The sequence below is a fragment of the Crinia signifera genome, chromosome 8, assembly GCF_055691185.1.
Source record: "Crinia signifera chromosome 8, ASM5569118v1, whole genome shotgun sequence".
In the NCBI taxonomy this organism is placed as follows: Eukaryota; Metazoa; Chordata; class Amphibia; order Anura; family Myobatrachidae; genus Crinia; species Crinia signifera.
In genome coordinates, this window is record NC_139224.1 from 73,658,407 (window position 1) to 73,676,008 (window position 17,602).

A 17,602-nucleotide genomic window follows, 5' to 3' on the forward strand; every position below is an offset into this window, starting at 1 on the left:
TTAATTTGAGACCACCTGCTAATATTATGTCATGTAGGTCTTTTTACATTACCAACACATGATTTTTTTCAGTAAGCCAATATAGTTAGGAACCTTTTTTATTAGCTTACATGGTTATAGAAGTAGAAGAGGGCAAAAAAGTGCCTGTATCTCACCTACAGCCTTACCACATTGGATACGCCCAATCTCGTCTGATCTTGGATGCTAAGCAGTGTTGGGCCTGGTTAGTACTTGGGTGGGAGACCACATGGAAACACCAGGTGCTGTAGGTTTTTTCCCATTACTGGCAAATTGTTTTTATTCTCTAGCTATTTAAATTGGAAACTTTTTTTTTTATTGCCAATACAGACATCTGGGAGAGGTCAAACAGACACAATAGCCATCACCTAAAAACTTACCACACTGTTTCGGACCAATTCCAACTGCTTTTGGAAGCTAAACAGTGTTGAGCCTCTTTAGTAGTTTAATTTGAGACCACCTGCTAATATTATGTCCTGTAGGTCTTTTTACATTACCAACACATGATTTTTTTCAGTAAGCCAATATAGTTAGGAACCTTTTTTTATTAGCTTACCTGGTTATAGAAGTAGAAGAGGGCAAAAAAGAGCCTGTGTCTCACCTACAGCCATACCACATTGGATACGCCCAATCTCGTCTGATCTTGGAAGCTAATCAGTGTTGGGCCTGGTTATTACTTGGGTGGGAGACCACATGGGAACACCAGGTGCTGTAGGTTTTTTCCCATTACTGGGCAAATTGTTTTTATTCTCTAGCTATTTAAATTGGAAACTTTTTCTTTTTATTACCAATACAGACATTTGGGAGAGGTCAAACAGACACAATAACCATCACCTAAAGACTTACCACACTGTTTTGGCCCAATTCCAACTGCTTTTGGCAGCTAAACAGTGTTGAGCCTCTTTAGTAGTTTAATTTGAGACCACCTGCTAATATTATGTCCTGTAGGTCTTTTTACATTACCAACATATGATTTTTTTCAGTAAGCCAATATAGTCAGGAACCGTTTTTATTAGCTTACATGGTTATAGAAGTAGAAGAGGGCAAAAAAGTGCCTGTATCTCACCTACAGCCATACCACATTGGATACGCCCAATCTCGTCTGATCTTGGAAGCTAAGCAGTGTTGGGCCTGGTTAGTACTTGGGTGGGAGACCACATGGAATCACCAGGTGCTGTAGGTTTTTTTCCCATTACTGGCAAATTGTTTTTATTCTCTAGCTATTTAAATTGGAAACTTTTTCTTTTTATTGCCAATACAGACATTTGGGAGAGGTCAAACAGACACAATAGCCATCACCTAAAGACTTACCACACTGTTTAGGCCCAATTCCAACTGCTTTTGGCAGCTAAACAGTGTTGAGCCTCTTTAGTAGTTTAATTTGAGACCACCTGCTAATATTATGTCCTGTAGGTCTTTTTACATTACCAACACATGATTTTTTTCAGTAAGCCAATATAGTTAGGAACCTTTTTTATTAGCTTACCTGGTTATAGAAGTAGAAAAGGGCAAAAAAGTGCCTGTATCTCACCTACAGCCATACCACATTGGATACGCCCAATCTCGTCTGATCTTGGAAGCTAAGCAGTGTTGGGCCTGGTTAGTACTTGGGTGGGAGACCACATGGGATCACCAGGTGCTGTAGGTGTTTTTCCATTACTGGCAAATTGTTTTTATTCTCTAGCTATTTAAATTGGAAAAAAAATTTTTATTGCTAGTACAGACATTTGGGAGAGGTCAAACAGACACAATAGCCATCAACTAAAAACTTACCACTCTGTTTCGGACCAATTCCAACTGCTTTTGGAAGCTAAACAGTGTTGAGCCTCTTTAGTAGTTTAATTTGAGACCACCTGCTAATATTATGTCCTGTAGGTCTTTTTACATTACCAACACATGATTTTTTTCAGTAAGCCAATATAGTTAGGAACCTTTTTTATTAGCTTACCTGGTAATAGAAGTAGAAGAGGGCAAAAAAGTGCCTGTGTCTCACTTACAGCCATACCACATTAGATACGCCCAATCTCGTCTGATCTTGGAAGCTAAGCAGTGATGGGCCTGGTTAATACTTGGGTGGGAGACCACATGGGAACACCAGGTGCTGTATGTTTTTTTCCCATTACTGGCAAATTGTTTTTATTCTCTAGCTATTTAAATTGGAAACTTTTTTTTTTATTGCTAGTACAGACATTTGGGAGAGGTCAAACAGACACAATAGCAATCAACTAAAAACTTACCACACTGTTTCGGACCAATTCCAACTGCTTTTGGAAGCTAAACAGTGTTGAGCCTCTTTAGTAGTTTAATTTGAGACCACCTGCTAATATTATGTCCTGTAGGTCTTTTTACATTACCAACATATGATTTTTTTCAGAAAGCCAATATAGTCAGGAACCGTTTTTATTAGCTTACATGGTTATAGAAGTAGAAGAGGGCAAAAAAGTGCCTGCATCTCACCTACAGCCATACCACATTGGATACGCCCAATCTCGTCTGATCTTGGAAGCTAAGCAGTGTTGGGCCTGGTTAGTACTTGGGTGGGAGACCACATGGAATCACCAGGTGCTGTAGGTTTTTTTCCCATTACTGGCAAATTGTTTTTATTCTCTAGCTATTTAAATTGGAAACTTTTTCTTTTTATTGCCAATACAGACATTTGGGAGAGGTCAAACAGACACAATAGCCATCACCTAAAGACTTACCACACTGTTTAGGCCCAATTCCAACTGCTTTTGGCAGCTAAACAGTGTTGAGCCTCTTTAGTAGTTTAATTTGAGACCACCTGCTAATATTATGTCCTGTAGGTCTTTTTACATTACCAACACATGATTTTTTTCAGTAAGCCAATATAGTTAGGAACCTTTTTTATTAGCTTACCTGGTTATAGAAGTAGAAAAGGGCAAAAAAGTGCCTGTATCTCACCTACAGCCATACCACATTGGATACGCCCAATCTCGTCTGATCTTGGAAGCTAAGCAGTGTTGGGCCTGGTTAGTACTTGGGTGGGAGACCACATGGGATCACCAGGTGCTGTAGGTGTTTTTCCATTACTGGCAAATTGTTTTTATTCTCTAGCTATTTAAATTGGAAAAAAATTTTTTATTGCTAGTACAGACATTTGGGAGAGGTCAAACAGACACAATAGCCATCAACTAAAAACTTACCACTCTGTTTCGGACCAATTCCAACTGCTTTTGGAAGCTAAACAGTGTTGAGCCTCTTTAGTAGTTTAATTTGAGACCACCTGCTAATATTATGTCCTGTAGGTCTTTTTACATTACCAACACATGATTTTTTTCAGTAAGCCAATATAGTTAGGAACCTTTTTTATTAGCTTACCTGGTAATAGAAGTAGAAGAGGGCAAAAAAGTGCCTGTGTCTCACTTACAGCCATACCACATTAGATACGCCCAATCTCGTCTGATCTTGGAAGCTAAGCAGTGATGGGCCTGGTTAATACTTGGGTGGGAGACCACATGGGAACACCAGGTGCTGTATGTTTTTTTCCCATTACTGGCAAATTGTTTTTATTCTCTAGCTATTTAAATTGGAAACTTTTTTTTTTATTGCTAGTACAGACATTTGGGAGAGGTCAAACAGACACAATAGCAATCAACTAAAAACTTACCACACTGTTTCGGACCAATTCCAACTGCTTTTGGAAGCTAAACAGTGTTGAGCCTCTTTAGTAGTTTAATTTGAGACCACCTGCTAATATTATGTCCTGTAGGTCTTTTTACATTACCAACATATGATTTTTTTCAGAAAGCCAATATAGTCAGGAACCGTTTTTATTAGCTTACATGGTTATAGAAGTAGAAGAGGGCAAAAAAGTGCCTGCATCTCACCTACAGCCATACCACATTGGATACGCCCAATCTCGTCTGATCTTGGAAGCTAAGCAGTGTTGGGCCTGGTTAGTACTTGGGTGGGAGACCACATGGAATCACCAGGTGCTGTAGGTTTTTTTCCCATTACTGGCAAATTGTTTTTATTCTCTAGCTATTTAAATTGGAAACTTTTTCTTTTTATTGCCAATACAGACATTTGGGAGAGGTCAAACAGACACAATAACCATCACCTAAAGACTCGTTTCGGCCCAATTCCAACTGCTTTTGGCAGCTAAACAGTGTTAAACAGAGGGCACTTTTTTGCCCTCTTTAGTAGTTTAATTTGAGACCACCTGCTAATATTATGTCCTGTAGGTCTTTTTACATTACCAACATATGATTTTTTTCAGTAAGCCAATATAGTCAGGAACCGTTTTTATTAGCTTACATGGTTATAGAAGTAGAAGAGGGCAAAAAAGTGCCTGTATCTCACCTACAGCCATACCACATTGGATACGCCCAATCTCGTCTGATCTTGGAAGCTAAGCAGTGTTGGGCCTGGTTAGTACTTGGGTGGGAGACCACATGGAATCACCAGGTGCTGTAGGTTTTTTTCCCATTACTGGCAAATTGTTTTTATTCTCTAGCTATTTAAATTGGAAACTTTTTCTTTTTATTGCCAATACAGACATTTGGGAGAGGTCAAACAGACACAATAGCCATCACCTAAAGACTTACCACACTGTTTAGGCCCAATTCCAACTGCTTTTGGCAGCTAAACAGTGTTGAGCCTCTTTAGTAGTTTAATTTGAGACCACCTGCTAATATTATGTCCTGTAGGTCTTTTTACATTACCAGCACATGATTTTTTTCAGTAAGCCAATATAGTTAGGAACCTTTTTTATTAGCTTACCTGGTTATAGAAGTAGAAGAGGGCAAAAAAGTGCCTGTATCTCACCTACAGCCATACCACATTGGATACGCCCAATCTTGTCTGATCTTGGAAGCTAAGCAGTGCTGGGCCTGGTTAGTATTTGGGTGGGAGACCACATGGGATCACCAGGTGCTGTAGGTGTTTTTCCATTACTGGCAAATTGTTTTTATTCTCTAGCTATTTAAATTGGAAATTTTTTTTTATTGCTAGTACAGACATTTGGGAGAGGTCAAACAGACACAATAGCCATCAACTAAAAACTTACCACACTGTTTCGGACCAATTCCAACTGCTTTTGGAAGCTAAACAGTGTTGAGCCTCTTTAGTAGTTTAATTTGAGACCACCTGCTAATATTATGTCCTGTAGGTCTTTTTACATTACCAACACATGATTTTTTTCAGTAAGCCAATATAGTTAGGAACCTTTTTTATTAGCTTACCTGGTAATAGAAGTAGAAGAGGGCAAAAAAGTGCCTGTGTCTCACTTACAGCCATACCACATTAGATACGCCCAAACTTGTCTGATCTTGGAAGCTAAGCAGTGATGGGCCTGGTTAGTACTTGGGTGGGAGACCACATGGGATCACCAGGTGCTGTATGTTTTTTCCCATTACTGGCAAATTGTTTTTATTCTCTAGCTATTTAAATTGGAAACTTTTTTTATTGCTAGTACAGACATTTGGGAGAGGTCAAACAGACACAATAGCAATCAACTAAAAACTTACCACACTGTTTCGGACCAATTCCAACTGCTTTTGGAAGCTAAACAGTGTTGAGCCTCTTTAGTAGTTTAATTTGAGACCACCTGCTAATATTATGTCCTGTAGGTCTTTTTACATTACCAACACATGATTTTTTTCAGTAAGCCAATATAGTTAGGAACCTTTTTTATTAGCTTACCTGGTTATAGAAGTAGAAGAGGGCAAAAAAGACTCTGTATCTCACCTACAGCCATACCACATTGGATACGCCCAATCTCGTCTGATCTTGGAATCTAAGCAGTGTTGGGCCTGGTTAGTACTTGGGTGGGAGACCACATGGGAACACCAGGTGCTGTAGGTTTTTTCCCATTACTGGGCAAATTGTTTTTATTCTCTAGCTATTTAAATTGGAAACTTTTTCTTTTTATTACCAATACAGACATTTGGGAGAGGTCAAACAGACACAATAACCATCACCTAAAGACTTACCACAATGTTTCGGCCCAATTCCAACTGCTTTTGGCAGCTAAACAGTGTTGAGCCTCTTTAGTAGTTTAATTTGAGACCACCTGCTAATATTATGTCCTGTAGGTCTTTTTACATTACCAACATATGATTTTTTTCAGTAAGCCAATATAGTCAGGAACCTTTTTTATTAGCTTACATGGTTATAGAAGTAGAAGAGGGCAAAAAAGTGCCTGTATCTCACCTACAGCCATACCACATTGGATACGCCCAATCTCGTCTGATCTTGGAAGCTAAGCAGTGTTGGGCCTGGTTAGTACTTGGGTGGGAGACCACATGGGATCACCAGGTGCTGTAGGTTTTTTCCCATTACTGGCAAATTGTTTTTATTCTCTAGCTATTTAAATTGGAAACTTTTTCTTTTTATTGCCAATACAGACATTTGGGAGAGGTCAAACAGACACAATAGCCATCACCTAAAGACTTACCACACTGTTTAGGCCCAATTCCAACTGCTTTTGGCAGCTAAACAGTGTTGAGCCTCTTTAGTAGTTTAATTTGAGACCACGTGCTAATATTATGTCCTGTAGGTCTTTTTACATTACCAACACATGATTTTTTTCAGTAAGCCAATATAGTTAGAAACCGTTTTTATTAGCTTACCTGGTTATAGAAGTAGAAGAGGGAAAAAAAGAGCCTGTATCTCACCTACAGCCATACCACATTGGATACGCCCAATCTCGCCTGATCTTGGAAGTTAAGCAGTGTTGGGCCTGGTTAGTACTTGGGTGGGAGACCACATGGGAACACCAGGTGCTGTAGGTTTTTTCCCATTATTGGGCAAATTGTTTTTATTCTCTAGCTATTTAAATTGGAAACTTTTTCTTTTTATTACCAATACAGACATTTGGGAGAGGTCAAACACACACAATAACCATCACCTAAAGACTTACCACACTGTTTCGGCCCAATTCCAACTGCTTTTGGCAGCTAAACAGTGTTGAGCCTCTTTAGTAGTTTAATTTGAGACCACCTGCTAATATTATGTCCTGTAGGTCTTTTTACATTACCAACACATGATTTTTTTCAGTAAGCCAAAACAGTTACGAAACTTTTTTATTACCTTACCTGGTTATAGAAGTAGAAGAGGGCAAAAAAGTGCCTGTGTCTCACTTACAGCCATACCACATTGGATACGCCCAATCTTGTCTGATCTTGGAAGCTAAGCAGTGATGGGCCTGGTTAGTACTTGGGTGGGAGACCACATGGGAACACCAGGTGCTGTATGTTTTTTCCCATTACTGGCAAATTGTTTTTATTCTCTAGCTATTTAAATTGGAAACTTTTTCTTTTTATTACCAATACAGACATTTGGGAGAGGTCAAACAGACACAATAACCATCACCTAAAGACTTACCACAATGTTTCGGCCCAATTCCAACTGCTTTTGGCAGCTAAACAGTGTTGAGCCTCTTTAGTAGTTTAATTTGAGACCACCTGCTAATATTATGTCCTGTAGGTCTTTTTACATTACCAACATATGATTTTTTTCAGTAAGCCAATATAGTCAGGAACCTTTTTTATTAGCTTACATGGTTATAGAAGTAGAAGAGGGCAAAAAAGTGCCTGTATCTCACCTACAGCCATACCACATTGGATACGCCCAATCTCGTCTGATCTTGGAAGCTAAGCAGTGTTGGGCCTGGTTAGTACTTGGGTGGGAGACCACATGGGATCACCAGGTGCTGTAGGTTTTTTCCCATTACTGGCAAATTGTTTTTATTCTCTAGCTATTTAAATTGGAAACTTTTTCTTTTTATTGCCAATACAGACATTTGGGAGAGGTCAAACAGACACAATAGCCATCACCTAAAGACTTACCACACTGTTTAGGCCCAATTCCAACTGCTTTTGGCAGCTAAACAGTGTTGAGCCTCTTTAGTAGTTTAATTTGAGACCACGTGCTAATATTATGTCCTGTAGGTCTTTTTACATTACCAACACATGATTTTTTTCAGTAAGCCAATATAGTTAGAAACCGTTTTTATTAGCTTACCTGGTTATAGAAGTAGAAGAGGGAAAAAAAGAGCCTGTATCTCACCTACAGCCATACCACATTGGATACGCCCAATCTCGCCTGATCTTGGAAGTTAAGCAGTGTTGGGCCTGGTTAGTACTTGGGTGGGAGACCACATGGGAACACCAGGTGCTGTAGGTTTTTTCCCATTATTGGGCAAATTGTTTTTATTCTCTAGCTATTTAAATTGGAAACTTTTTCTTTTTATTACCAATACAGACATTTGGGAGAGGTCAAACACACACAATAACCATCACCTAAAGACTTACCACACTGTTTCGGCCCAATTCCAACTGCTTTTGGCAGCTAAACAGTGTTGAGCCTCTTTAGTAGTTTAATTTGAGACCACCTGCTAATATTATGTCCTGTAGGTCTTTTTACATTACCAACACATGATTTTTTTCAGTAAGCCAAAACAGTTACGAAACTTTTTTATTACCTTACCTGGTTATAGAAGTAGAAGAGGGCAAAAAAGTGCCTGTGTCTCACTTACAGCCATACCACATTGGATACGCCCAATCTTGTCTGATCTTGGAAGCTAAGCAGTGATGGGCCTGGTTAGTACTTGGGTGGGAGACCACATGGGAACACCAGGTGCTGTATGTTTTTTCCCATTACTGGCAAATTGTTTTTATTCTCTAGCTATTTAAATTGGAAACTTTTTTTTTATTGCTAGTACAGACATTTGGGAGAGGTCAAACAGACACAATAGCCATCAACTAAAAACTTACCACACTGTTTCGGACCAATTCCAACTGCTTTTGGAAGCTAAACAGTGTTGAGCCTCTTTAGTAGTTTAATTTGAGACCACCTGCTAATATTATGTCCTGTAGGTCTTTTTACATTACCAACACATGATTTTTTTCAGTAAGCCAATATAGTTAGGAACCTTTTTTATTAGCTTACCCGGTAAAAGAAGTAGAAGAGGGCAAAAAAGAGCCTATATCTCACCTACAGCCATACCACATTGGATACGCCCAATCTCGTCTGATCTTGGAAGCTAAGCAGTGTTGGGCCTGGTTAGTACTTGGGTGGGAGACCACATGGGAACACCAGGTGCTGTAGGTTTTTCCCATTACTGGGCAAATTGTTTTTATTCTCTAGCTATTTAAATTGGAAACTTTTTCTTTTTATTACCAATACAGACATTTGGGAGAGGTCAAACAGACACAATAACCATCACCTAAAGACTTACCACACTGTTTCGGCCCAATTCCAACTGCTTTTGGCAGCTAAACAGTGTTGAGCCCCTTTAGTAATTTAATTTGAGACCACCTGCTAATATTATGTCCTGTAGGTCTTTTTACATTACCAACATATGATTTTTTTCAGTAAGCCAATATAGTCAGGAACCTTTTTTATTAGCTTACATGGTTATAGAAGTAGAAGAGGGCAAAAAAGTGCCTGTATCTCATCTACAGCCATACCACATTGGATACGCCCAATCTCGTCTGATCTTGGAAGCTAAGCAGTGTTGGGCCTGGTTAGTACTTGGGTGGGAGACCACATGGGATCACCAGGTGCTGTAGGTTTTTTCCCATTAATGGCAAATTGTTTTTATTCTCTAGCTATTTAAATTGGAAACTTTTTCTTTTTATTGCCAATAAAGACATTTGGGAGAGGTCAAACAGACACAATAGCCATCACCTAAAGACTTACCACACTGTTTAGGCCCAATTCCAACTGCTTTTGGCAGCTAAACAGTGTTGAGCCTCTTTAGTAGTTTAATTTGAGACCACCTGCTAATATTATGTCCTGTAGGTCTTTTTACATTACCAACACATGATTTTTTTTAGTAAGCCAAAACAGTTACGAAACTTTTTTATTACCTTACCTGGTTATAGAAGTAGAAGATGGCAAAAAGTGCCTGTGTCTCACTTACAGCCATACCACATTGGATACGCCCAAACTTGTCTGATCTTGGAAGCTAAGCAGTGATGGGCCTGGTTAGTACTTGGGTGGGAGACCACATGGGAACACCAGGTGCTGTATGTTTTTTCCCATTACTGGCAAATTGTTTTTATTCTCTAGCTATTTAAATTGGAAACTTCTTTTTAATGCCAGTACAGACATTTGGGAGAGGTCAAACAGACACAATAGCCATCACCTAAAAACTTACCACACTGTTTAGGCCAAATTCCAACTGCTTTTGGCAGCTAAACATTGTTGAGCCTCTTTAGTAGTTTAATTTGAGACCATATGCTTATATCATGTCCTGTAGGTCTTTTTACATTACCAACACATGATTTTTTTTCAGTAAGCCAAAACAGTTAGGAAATTTTTTTATTAGCTTTCCTGGTTATAGAAGTAGAAGAGGGCAAAAAAGTGCCTGTATCTCACCTACAGCCATACCACATTGGATATGCCGAATCTCGTCTGATCTTGGAAGCTAAGCAGTGTTGGGCCTGGTTAGTACTTGGGTGGGAGACCACATGGGATTACCAGGTGCTGTAGGTTTTTTTCCCATTACTGGCAAATTGTTTTTATTCTCTAGCTATTTAAATTGGAAACTTTTTCTTTTTATTGCCAATAAAGACATTTGGGAGAGGTCAAACAGACACAATAGCCATCACCTAAAGACTTACCACACTGTTTAGGCCCAATTCCAACTGCTTTTGGCAGCTAAACAGTGTTGAGCCTCTTTAGTAGTTTAATTTGAGACCACCTGCTAATATTATGTCCTGTAGGTCTTTTTACATTACCAACACATGATTTTTTTCAGTAAGCCAATATAGTTAGGAACCATTTTTATTAGCTTACCTGGTTATAGTAGTAGAAGAGGGCAAAAAAGTGCCTGTATCTCACCTACAGCCATACCACATTGGATACGCCCAATCTCGTCTGATCTTGGAAGCTAAGCAGTGTTGGGCCTGGTTAGTACTTGGGTGGGAGACCACATGGAAACACCAAGTGCTGTAGGTTTTTTCCCATTACTGGCAAATTGTTTTTATTCTCTAGCTATTTAAATTGAAAACTTTTTCTTTTCATTGCCAAAACAGACATTTGGGAGAGGTCAAACAGACACAATAGCCATCAGCTAAAGACTTACCACACTGTTTCGGCACAATTCCAACTGCTTTTGGCAGCTAAACAGTGTTGAGCCTCTTTAGTAGTTTAATTTGAGACCACCTGCTAATATTATGTCCTGTAGGTCTTTTTACATTACCAACACATGATTTTTTTCAGTAAGCCAATATAGTTAGGAACCTTTTTTATTAGCTTACCTGGTTATTGAAGTAGAAGAGGGAAAAAAAGTGCCTGTATCTCACCTACAGCCATACCACATTGTATACGCCCAATCTCGTCCGATCTTGGAAGCTAAGCAGTGTTGGGCCTGGTTAGTACTTGGGTGGGCGACCACATGGGAACACCAGGTGCTGTAGGTTTTTTCCCATTACTGGGCAAATTGTTTTTATTCTCTAGCTATTTAAATTGGAAACTTTTCTTTTTATTACCAATACAGACATTTGGGAGAGGTCAAACAGACACAATAGCCATCACCTAAAGACTTACCACACTGTTTAGGCCCAATTCCAACTGCTTTTGGCAGCTAAACAGTGTTGAGCCTCTTTAGTAGTTTAATTTGAGACCACCTGCTAATATTATGTCATGTAGGTCTTTTTACATTACCAATACATGATTTTTTTCAGTAAGCCAATATAGTTAGGAACCTTTTTTATTAGCTTACATGGTTATAGAAGTAGAAGAGGGCAAAAAAGTGCCTGTATCTCACCTACAGCCATACCACATTGGATACGCCCAATCTCGTCTGATCTTGGAAGCTAAGCAGTGTTGGGCCTGGTTAGTACTTGGGTGGGAGACCACATGGAAACACCAGGTGCTGTAGGTTTTTTCCCATTACTGGCAAATTGTTTTTATTCTCTAGCTATTTAAATTGGAAACTTTTTTTTTATTGCCAATACAGACATCTGGGAGAGGTCAAACAGACACAATAGCCATCACCTAAAAACTTACCACACTGTTTCGGACCAATTCCAACTGCTTTTGGAAGCTAACTAGTGTTGAGCCTCTTTAGTAGTTTAATTTGAGACCACCTGCTAATATTATGTCCTGTAGGTCTTTTTACATTACCAACATATGATTTTTTTCAGTAAGCCAATATAGTTAGGAACCTTTTTTTATTAACTTACCTGGTTATAGAAGTAGAAGAGGGCAAAAAAGAGCCTGTGTCTCACCTACAGCCATACCACATTGGATACGCCCAATCTCGTCTGATCTTGGAAGCTAAGCAGTGTTGGGCCTGGTTAGTACTTGGGTGGGAGACCACATGGGAACACCAGGTGCTGTAGGTTTTTTCCCATTACTGGGCAAATTGTTTTTATTCTCTAGCTATTTAAATTGGAAACTTTTTTTTTTTATTACCAATACAGACATTTGGGAGAGGTCAAACAGACACAATAACCATCACCTAAAGACTTACCACACTGTTTTGGCCCAATTCCAACTGCTTTTGGCAGCTAAACAGTGTTGAGCCTCTTTAGTAGTTTAATTTGAGACCACCTGCTAATATTATGTCCTGTAGGTCTTTTTACATTACCAACATATGATTTTTTTCAGTAAGCCAATATAGTCAGGAACCGTTTTTATTAGCTTACATGGTTATAGAAGTAGAAGAGGGCAAAAAAGTGCCTGTATCTCACCTACAGCCATACCACATTGGATACGCCCAATCTTGTCTGATCTTGGAAGCTAAGCAGTGTTGGGCCTGGTTAGTACTTGGGTGGGAGACCACATGGGATCACCAGGTGCTGTAGGTGTTTTTTCATTACTGGCAAATTGTTTTTATTCTCTAGCTGTTTAAATTGGAAAAAAAAATTTATTGCTAGTACAGACATTTGGGAGAGGTCAAACAGACACAATAGCAATCAACTAAAAACTTACCACACTGTTTCGGACCAATTCCAACTGCTTTTGGAAGCTAAACAGTGTTGAGCCTCTTTAGTAGTTTAATTTGAGACCACCTGCTAATATTATGTCCTGTAGGTCTTTTTACATTACCAACACATGATTTTTTTCAGTAAGCCAATATAGTTAGGAACCTTTTTTATTAGCTTACCTGGTAATAGAAGTAGAAGAGGGCAAAAAAGTGCCTGTGTCTCACTTACAGCCATACCACATTAGATACGCCCAATCTCGTCTGATCTTGGAAGCTAAGCAGTGATGGGCCTGGTTAGTACTTGGGTGGGAGACCACATGGGAACACCAGGTGCTGTATTTTTTTTCCCATTACTGGCAAATTGTTTTTATTCTTTAGCTATTTAAATTGGAAACTTTTTTTTTATTGCTAGTACAGACATTTGGGAGAGGTCAAACAGACACATTAGCAATCAACTAAAAACTTACCACACTGTTTCGGACCAATTCCAACTGCTTTTGGAAGCTAAACAGTGTTGAGCCTCTTTAGTAGTTTAATTTGAGACCACCTGCTAATATTATGTCCTGTAGGTCTTTTTACATTACCAACACATGATTTTTTTCAGTAAGCCAATATAGTTAGGAACCTTTTTTATTAGCTTACCTGGTAATAGAAGTAGAAGAGGGCAAAAAAGAGCCTATATCTCACCTACAGCCATACCACATTGGATACGCCCATTCTCGTCTGATCTTGGAAGCTAAGCAGTGTTGGGCCTGGTTAGTACTTGGGTGGGAGACCACATGGGAACACCAGGTGCTGTAGGTTTTTCCCATTACTGGGCAAATTGTTTTTATTCTCTAGCTATTTAAATTGGAAACTTTTTCTTTTTATTACCAATACAGACATTTGGGAGAGGTCAAACAGACACAATAACCATCACCTAAAGACTTACCACACTGTTTCGGCCCAATTCCAACTGCTTTTGGCAGCTAAACAGTGTTGAGCCCCTTTAGTAATTTAATTTGAGACCACCTGCTAATATTATGTCCTGTAGGTCTTTTTACATAACCATCATATGATTTTTTTCAGTAAGCCAATATAGTCAGGAACCTTTTTTATTAGCTTACATGGTTATAGAAGTAGAAGAGGGCAAAAAAGTGCATGTATCTCACCTACAGCCATACCACATTGGATACGCCCAATCTCGTCTGATCTTGGAAGCTAAGCAGTGTTGGGCCTGGTTAGTACTTGGGTGGGAGACCACATGGGATCACCAGGTGCTGTAGGTTTTTTCCCATTACTGGCAAATTGTTTTTATTCTCTAGCTATTTAAATTGGAAACTTTTTCTTTTTATTGCCAATACAGACATTTGGGAGAGGTCAAACAGACACAATAGCCATCACCTAAAGACTTACCACACTGTTTAGGCCCAATTCCAACTGCTTTTGGCAGCTAAACAGTGTTGAGCCTCTTTAGTAGTTTAATTTGAGACCACCTGCTAATATTATGTCCTGTAGGTCTTTTTACATTACCAACACATGATTTTTTTCAGTAAGCCAATATAGTCAGGAACCTTTTTCATTAGCTTACCTGGTTATAGAAGTAGAAGAGGGCAAAAAAGTGCCTGTATCTCACCTACAGCCATACCACATTGGATACGCCCAATCTTGTCTGATCTTGGAAGCTAAGCAGTGTTGGGCCTGGTTAGTACTTGGGTGGGAGACCACATGGAAACACCAAGTGCTGTAGGTTTTTTCCCATTACTGGCAAATTGTTTTTATTCTCTAGCTATTTAAATTGAAAACTTTTTCTTTTCATTGCCAAAACAGACATTTGGGAGAGGTCAAACAGACACAATAGCCATCACCTAAAAACTTACCACACTGTTTCGGACCAATTCCAACTGCTTTTGGAAGCTAAACAGTGTTGAGCCTCTTTAGTAGTTTAATTTGAGACCACCTGCTAATATTATGTCCTGTAGGTCTTTTTACATTACCAACACATGATTTTTTTCAGTAAGCCAATATAGTTAGGAACCTTTTTTTATTAGCTTACCTGGTTATAGAAGTAGAAGAGGGCAAAAAAGTGCCTGTATCTCACCTACAGCCATACCACATTGGATACGCCCAATCTCGTCTGATCTTGGAAGCTAAGCAGTGTTGGGCCTGGTTAGTACTTGGGTGGGAGACCACATGGAATCACCAGGTGCTGTAGGTTTTTTTCCCATTACTGGCAAATTGTTTTTATTCTCTAGCTATTTAAATTGGAAACTTTTTCTTTTTATTGCCAATACAGACATTTGGGAGAGGTCAAACAGACACAATAGCCATCACCTAAAGACTTACCACACTGTTTAGGCCCAATTCCAACTGCTTTTGGCAGCTAAACAGTGTTGAGCCTCTTTAGTAGTTTAATTTGAGACCACCTGCTAATATTATGTCCTGTAGGTCTTTTTACATTACCAACACATGATTTTTTTCAGTAAGCCAATATAGTTAGGAACCTTTTTTATTAGCTTACCTGGTTATAGAAGTAGAAGAGGGCAAAAAAGTGCCTGTATCTCACCTACAGCCATACCACATTGGATACGCCCAATCTCGTCTGATCTTGGAAGCTAAGCAGTGTTGGGCCTGGTTAGTACTTGGGTGGGAGACCACATGGGATCACCAGGTGCTGTAGGTGTTTTTCCATTACTGGCAAATTGTTTTTATTCTCTAGCTATTTAAATTGGAAACTTTTTTTTTATTGCTAGTACAGACATTTGGGAGAGGTCAAACAGACACAATAGCCATCAACTAAAAACTTACCACACTGTTTCGGACCAATTCCAACTGCTTTTGGAAGCTAAACAGTGTTGAGCCTCTTTAGTAGTTTAATTTGAGACCACCTGCTAATATTATGTCCTGTAGGTCTTTTTACATTACCAACACATGATTTTTTTCAGTAAGCCAATATAGTTAGGAACCTTTTTTTATTAGCTTACCTGGTTATAGAAGTAGAAGAGGGCAAAAAAGTGCCTGTGTCTCACCTACAGCCATACCACATTGGATACGCCCAATCTCGTCTGATCTTGGAAGCTAATCAGTGTTGGGCCTGGTTATTACTTGGGTGGGAGACCACATGGGAACACCAGGTGCTGTAGGTTTTTTCCCATTACTGGGCAAATTGTTTTTATTCTCTAGCTATTTAAATTGGAAACTTTTTCTTTTTATTACCAATACAGACATTTGGGAGAGGTCAAACAGACACAATAACCATCACCTAAAGACTTACCACACTGTTTTGGCCCAATTCCAACTGCTTTTGGCAGCTAAACAGTGTTGAGCCTCTTTAGTAGTTTAATTTGAGACCACCTGCTAATATTATGTCCTGTAGGTCTTTTTACATTACCAACATATGATTTTTTTCAGTAAGCCAATATAGTCAGGAACCGTTTTTATTAGCTTACATGGTTATAGAAGTAGAAGAGGGCAAAAAAGTGCCTGTATCTCACCTACAGCCATACCACATTGGATACGCCCAATCTCGTCTGATCTTGGAAGCTAAGCAGTGTTGGGCCTGGTTAGTACTTGGGTGGGAGACCACATGGAATCACCAGGTGCTGTAGGTTTTTTTCCCATTACTGGCACATTGTTTTTATTCTCTAGCTATTTAAATTGGAAACTTTTTCTTTTTATTGCCAATACAGACATTTGGGAGAGGTCAAACAGACACAATAGCCATCACCTAAAGACTTACCACACTGTTTAGGCCCAATTCCAACTGCTTTTGGCAGCTAAACAGTGTTGAGCCTCTTTAGTAGTTTAATTTGAGACCACCTGCTAATATTATGTCCTGTAGGTCTTTTTACATTACCAACACATGATTTTTTTCAGTAAGCCAATATAGTTAGGAACCTTTTTTATTAGCTTACCTGGTTATAGAAGTAGAAGAGGGCAAAAAAGTGCCTGTATCTCACCTACAGCCATACCACATTGGATACGCCCAATCTCGTCTGATCTTGGAAGCTAAGCAGTGTTGGGCCTGGTTAGTACTTGGGCCTGGTTAGTACTTGGGTGGGAGACCACATGGGAACACCAGGTGCTGTAGGTTTTTTCCCATTACTGGGCAAATTGTTTTTATTCTCTAGCTATTTAAATTGGAAACTTTTTCTTTTTATTACCAATACAGACATTTGGGAGAGGTCAAACAGACACAATAACCATCACCTAAAGACTTACCACACTGTTTCGGCCCAATTCCAACTGCATTTGGCAGCTAAACAGTGTTGAGAATCTTTAGTAGTTTAATTTGAGACCACCTGCTAATATTATGTCCTGTAGGTCTTTTTACATTACCAACATATGATTTTTTTCAGTAAGCCAATATAGTCTGGAACCTTTTTTATTAGCTTACATGGTTATAGAAGTAGAAGAGGGCAAAAAAGTGCCTGTATCTCACCTACAGCCATACCACATTGGATACGCCCAATCTCGTCTGATCTTGGAAGCTAAGCAGTGTTGGGCCTGGTTAGTACTTGGGTGGGAGACCACATGGGATCAACAGGTGCTGTAGGCGTTTTTCCATTACTGGCAAATTGTTTTTATTCTCTAGCTATTTAAATTGGAAAAAATGTTTTATTGCTAGTACAGAAATTTGGGAGAGGTCAAACAGACACAATAGCCATCAACTAAAAACTTACCACACTGTTTCGGACCAAT

At 39.2% G+C, this 17,602-nt stretch overlaps 35 non-coding genes and 3 pseudogenes across 35 annotated transcripts; all 38 read left to right on the forward strand.

The window, feature by feature from the left end:
* The first annotated feature begins 153 nt into the window (after positions 1–153).
* Positions 154–272, forward strand: LOC146034661 (5S ribosomal RNA). Its single transcript, XR_014460066.1, has one exon. It is a non-coding gene; the product is annotated as a 5S ribosomal RNA (ribosomal RNA).
* A 345-nt stretch (positions 273–617) lies between these two features.
* LOC146033643 (5S ribosomal RNA) lies at positions 618–736 on the forward strand. Its single transcript, XR_014459052.1, has one exon. It is a non-coding gene; the product is annotated as a 5S ribosomal RNA (ribosomal RNA).
* A 346-nt stretch (positions 737–1,082) lies between these two features.
* LOC146034275 (5S ribosomal RNA) lies at positions 1,083–1,201 on the forward strand. The gene has a single exon (XR_014459682.1). It is a non-coding gene; the product is annotated as a 5S ribosomal RNA (ribosomal RNA).
* A 346-nt stretch (positions 1,202–1,547) lies between these two features.
* LOC146033370 (5S ribosomal RNA) lies at positions 1,548–1,666 on the forward strand. Its single transcript, XR_014458780.1, has one exon. It is a non-coding gene; the product is annotated as a 5S ribosomal RNA (ribosomal RNA).
* Positions 1,667–2,009: 343 nt separating this feature from the next.
* On the forward strand, positions 2,010–2,128 carry LOC146027377 (5S ribosomal RNA). Its single transcript, XR_014454781.1, has one exon. It is a non-coding gene; the product is annotated as a 5S ribosomal RNA (ribosomal RNA).
* Positions 2,129–2,473: 345 nt separating this feature from the next.
* LOC146034276 (5S ribosomal RNA) lies at positions 2,474–2,592 on the forward strand. The gene has a single exon (XR_014459683.1). It is a non-coding gene; the product is annotated as a 5S ribosomal RNA (ribosomal RNA).
* Positions 2,593–2,938: 346 nt separating this feature from the next.
* On the forward strand, positions 2,939–3,057 carry LOC146033371 (5S ribosomal RNA). The gene has a single exon (XR_014458781.1). It is a non-coding gene; the product is annotated as a 5S ribosomal RNA (ribosomal RNA).
* Positions 3,058–3,400: 343 nt separating this feature from the next.
* Positions 3,401–3,519, forward strand: LOC146027378 (5S ribosomal RNA). The gene has a single exon (XR_014454782.1). It is a non-coding gene; the product is annotated as a 5S ribosomal RNA (ribosomal RNA).
* A 345-nt stretch (positions 3,520–3,864) lies between these two features.
* LOC146034277 (5S ribosomal RNA) lies at positions 3,865–3,983 on the forward strand. The gene has a single exon (XR_014459684.1). It is a non-coding gene; the product is annotated as a 5S ribosomal RNA (ribosomal RNA).
* A 356-nt stretch (positions 3,984–4,339) lies between these two features.
* On the forward strand, positions 4,340–4,458 carry LOC146034278 (5S ribosomal RNA). The gene has a single exon (XR_014459685.1). It is a non-coding gene; the product is annotated as a 5S ribosomal RNA (ribosomal RNA).
* A 346-nt stretch (positions 4,459–4,804) lies between these two features.
* LOC146028066 (5S ribosomal RNA) lies at positions 4,805–4,923 on the forward strand (annotated as a pseudogene).
* A 342-nt stretch (positions 4,924–5,265) lies between these two features.
* Positions 5,266–5,384, forward strand: LOC146028956 (5S ribosomal RNA; annotated as a pseudogene).
* Positions 5,385–5,725: 341 nt separating this feature from the next.
* On the forward strand, positions 5,726–5,844 carry LOC146032413 (5S ribosomal RNA). Its single transcript, XR_014457849.1, has one exon. It is a non-coding gene; the product is annotated as a 5S ribosomal RNA (ribosomal RNA).
* A 346-nt stretch (positions 5,845–6,190) lies between these two features.
* On the forward strand, positions 6,191–6,309 carry LOC146032650 (5S ribosomal RNA). The gene has a single exon (XR_014458076.1). It is a non-coding gene; the product is annotated as a 5S ribosomal RNA (ribosomal RNA).
* Positions 6,310–6,654: 345 nt separating this feature from the next.
* LOC146031120 (5S ribosomal RNA) lies at positions 6,655–6,773 on the forward strand. The gene has a single exon (XR_014456595.1). It is a non-coding gene; the product is annotated as a 5S ribosomal RNA (ribosomal RNA).
* Positions 6,774–7,119: 346 nt separating this feature from the next.
* On the forward strand, positions 7,120–7,238 carry LOC146034012 (5S ribosomal RNA). The gene has a single exon (XR_014459419.1). It is a non-coding gene; the product is annotated as a 5S ribosomal RNA (ribosomal RNA).
* A 345-nt stretch (positions 7,239–7,583) lies between these two features.
* Positions 7,584–7,702, forward strand: LOC146032652 (5S ribosomal RNA). The gene has a single exon (XR_014458077.1). It is a non-coding gene; the product is annotated as a 5S ribosomal RNA (ribosomal RNA).
* Positions 7,703–8,047: 345 nt separating this feature from the next.
* On the forward strand, positions 8,048–8,166 carry LOC146031121 (5S ribosomal RNA). The gene has a single exon (XR_014456596.1). It is a non-coding gene; the product is annotated as a 5S ribosomal RNA (ribosomal RNA).
* A 346-nt stretch (positions 8,167–8,512) lies between these two features.
* LOC146034013 (5S ribosomal RNA) lies at positions 8,513–8,631 on the forward strand. The gene has a single exon (XR_014459420.1). It is a non-coding gene; the product is annotated as a 5S ribosomal RNA (ribosomal RNA).
* A 343-nt stretch (positions 8,632–8,974) lies between these two features.
* On the forward strand, positions 8,975–9,093 carry LOC146030257 (5S ribosomal RNA). The gene has a single exon (XR_014455756.1). It is a non-coding gene; the product is annotated as a 5S ribosomal RNA (ribosomal RNA).
* A 345-nt stretch (positions 9,094–9,438) lies between these two features.
* On the forward strand, positions 9,439–9,557 carry LOC146033391 (5S ribosomal RNA). The gene has a single exon (XR_014458801.1). It is a non-coding gene; the product is annotated as a 5S ribosomal RNA (ribosomal RNA).
* A 344-nt stretch (positions 9,558–9,901) lies between these two features.
* Positions 9,902–10,020, forward strand: LOC146035059 (5S ribosomal RNA). The gene has a single exon (XR_014460463.1). It is a non-coding gene; the product is annotated as a 5S ribosomal RNA (ribosomal RNA).
* A 343-nt stretch (positions 10,021–10,363) lies between these two features.
* On the forward strand, positions 10,364–10,482 carry LOC146035173 (5S ribosomal RNA). The gene has a single exon (XR_014460576.1). It is a non-coding gene; the product is annotated as a 5S ribosomal RNA (ribosomal RNA).
* Positions 10,483–10,828: 346 nt separating this feature from the next.
* LOC146033934 (5S ribosomal RNA) lies at positions 10,829–10,947 on the forward strand. Its single transcript, XR_014459343.1, has one exon. It is a non-coding gene; the product is annotated as a 5S ribosomal RNA (ribosomal RNA).
* Positions 10,948–11,292: 345 nt separating this feature from the next.
* On the forward strand, positions 11,293–11,411 carry LOC146030442 (5S ribosomal RNA). Its single transcript, XR_014455936.1, has one exon. It is a non-coding gene; the product is annotated as a 5S ribosomal RNA (ribosomal RNA).
* A 345-nt stretch (positions 11,412–11,756) lies between these two features.
* LOC146031846 (5S ribosomal RNA) lies at positions 11,757–11,875 on the forward strand. The gene has a single exon (XR_014457300.1). It is a non-coding gene; the product is annotated as a 5S ribosomal RNA (ribosomal RNA).
* A 344-nt stretch (positions 11,876–12,219) lies between these two features.
* LOC146030258 (5S ribosomal RNA) lies at positions 12,220–12,338 on the forward strand. The gene has a single exon (XR_014455757.1). It is a non-coding gene; the product is annotated as a 5S ribosomal RNA (ribosomal RNA).
* Positions 12,339–12,684: 346 nt separating this feature from the next.
* Positions 12,685–12,803, forward strand: LOC146034883 (5S ribosomal RNA). The gene has a single exon (XR_014460287.1). It is a non-coding gene; the product is annotated as a 5S ribosomal RNA (ribosomal RNA).
* A 342-nt stretch (positions 12,804–13,145) lies between these two features.
* LOC146034736 (5S ribosomal RNA) lies at positions 13,146–13,264 on the forward strand. The gene has a single exon (XR_014460139.1). It is a non-coding gene; the product is annotated as a 5S ribosomal RNA (ribosomal RNA).
* A 343-nt stretch (positions 13,265–13,607) lies between these two features.
* LOC146032267 (5S ribosomal RNA) lies at positions 13,608–13,726 on the forward strand. The gene has a single exon (XR_014457709.1). It is a non-coding gene; the product is annotated as a 5S ribosomal RNA (ribosomal RNA).
* Positions 13,727–14,071: 345 nt separating this feature from the next.
* LOC146032654 (5S ribosomal RNA) lies at positions 14,072–14,190 on the forward strand. The gene has a single exon (XR_014458079.1). It is a non-coding gene; the product is annotated as a 5S ribosomal RNA (ribosomal RNA).
* A 345-nt stretch (positions 14,191–14,535) lies between these two features.
* Positions 14,536–14,654, forward strand: LOC146027463 (5S ribosomal RNA). Its single transcript, XR_014454863.1, has one exon. It is a non-coding gene; the product is annotated as a 5S ribosomal RNA (ribosomal RNA).
* Positions 14,655–15,000: 346 nt separating this feature from the next.
* Positions 15,001–15,119, forward strand: LOC146034280 (5S ribosomal RNA). The gene has a single exon (XR_014459686.1). It is a non-coding gene; the product is annotated as a 5S ribosomal RNA (ribosomal RNA).
* A 346-nt stretch (positions 15,120–15,465) lies between these two features.
* On the forward strand, positions 15,466–15,584 carry LOC146033372 (5S ribosomal RNA). The gene has a single exon (XR_014458782.1). It is a non-coding gene; the product is annotated as a 5S ribosomal RNA (ribosomal RNA).
* Positions 15,585–15,928: 344 nt separating this feature from the next.
* On the forward strand, positions 15,929–16,047 carry LOC146033644 (5S ribosomal RNA). Its single transcript, XR_014459054.1, has one exon. It is a non-coding gene; the product is annotated as a 5S ribosomal RNA (ribosomal RNA).
* A 346-nt stretch (positions 16,048–16,393) lies between these two features.
* Positions 16,394–16,512, forward strand: LOC146034281 (5S ribosomal RNA). Its single transcript, XR_014459687.1, has one exon. It is a non-coding gene; the product is annotated as a 5S ribosomal RNA (ribosomal RNA).
* Positions 16,513–16,858: 346 nt separating this feature from the next.
* Positions 16,859–16,994, forward strand: LOC146028937 (5S ribosomal RNA; annotated as a pseudogene).
* A 346-nt stretch (positions 16,995–17,340) lies between these two features.
* On the forward strand, positions 17,341–17,459 carry LOC146027340 (5S ribosomal RNA). The gene has a single exon (XR_014454744.1). It is a non-coding gene; the product is annotated as a 5S ribosomal RNA (ribosomal RNA).
* The last annotated feature ends 143 nt before the right edge of the window (positions 17,460–17,602 follow it).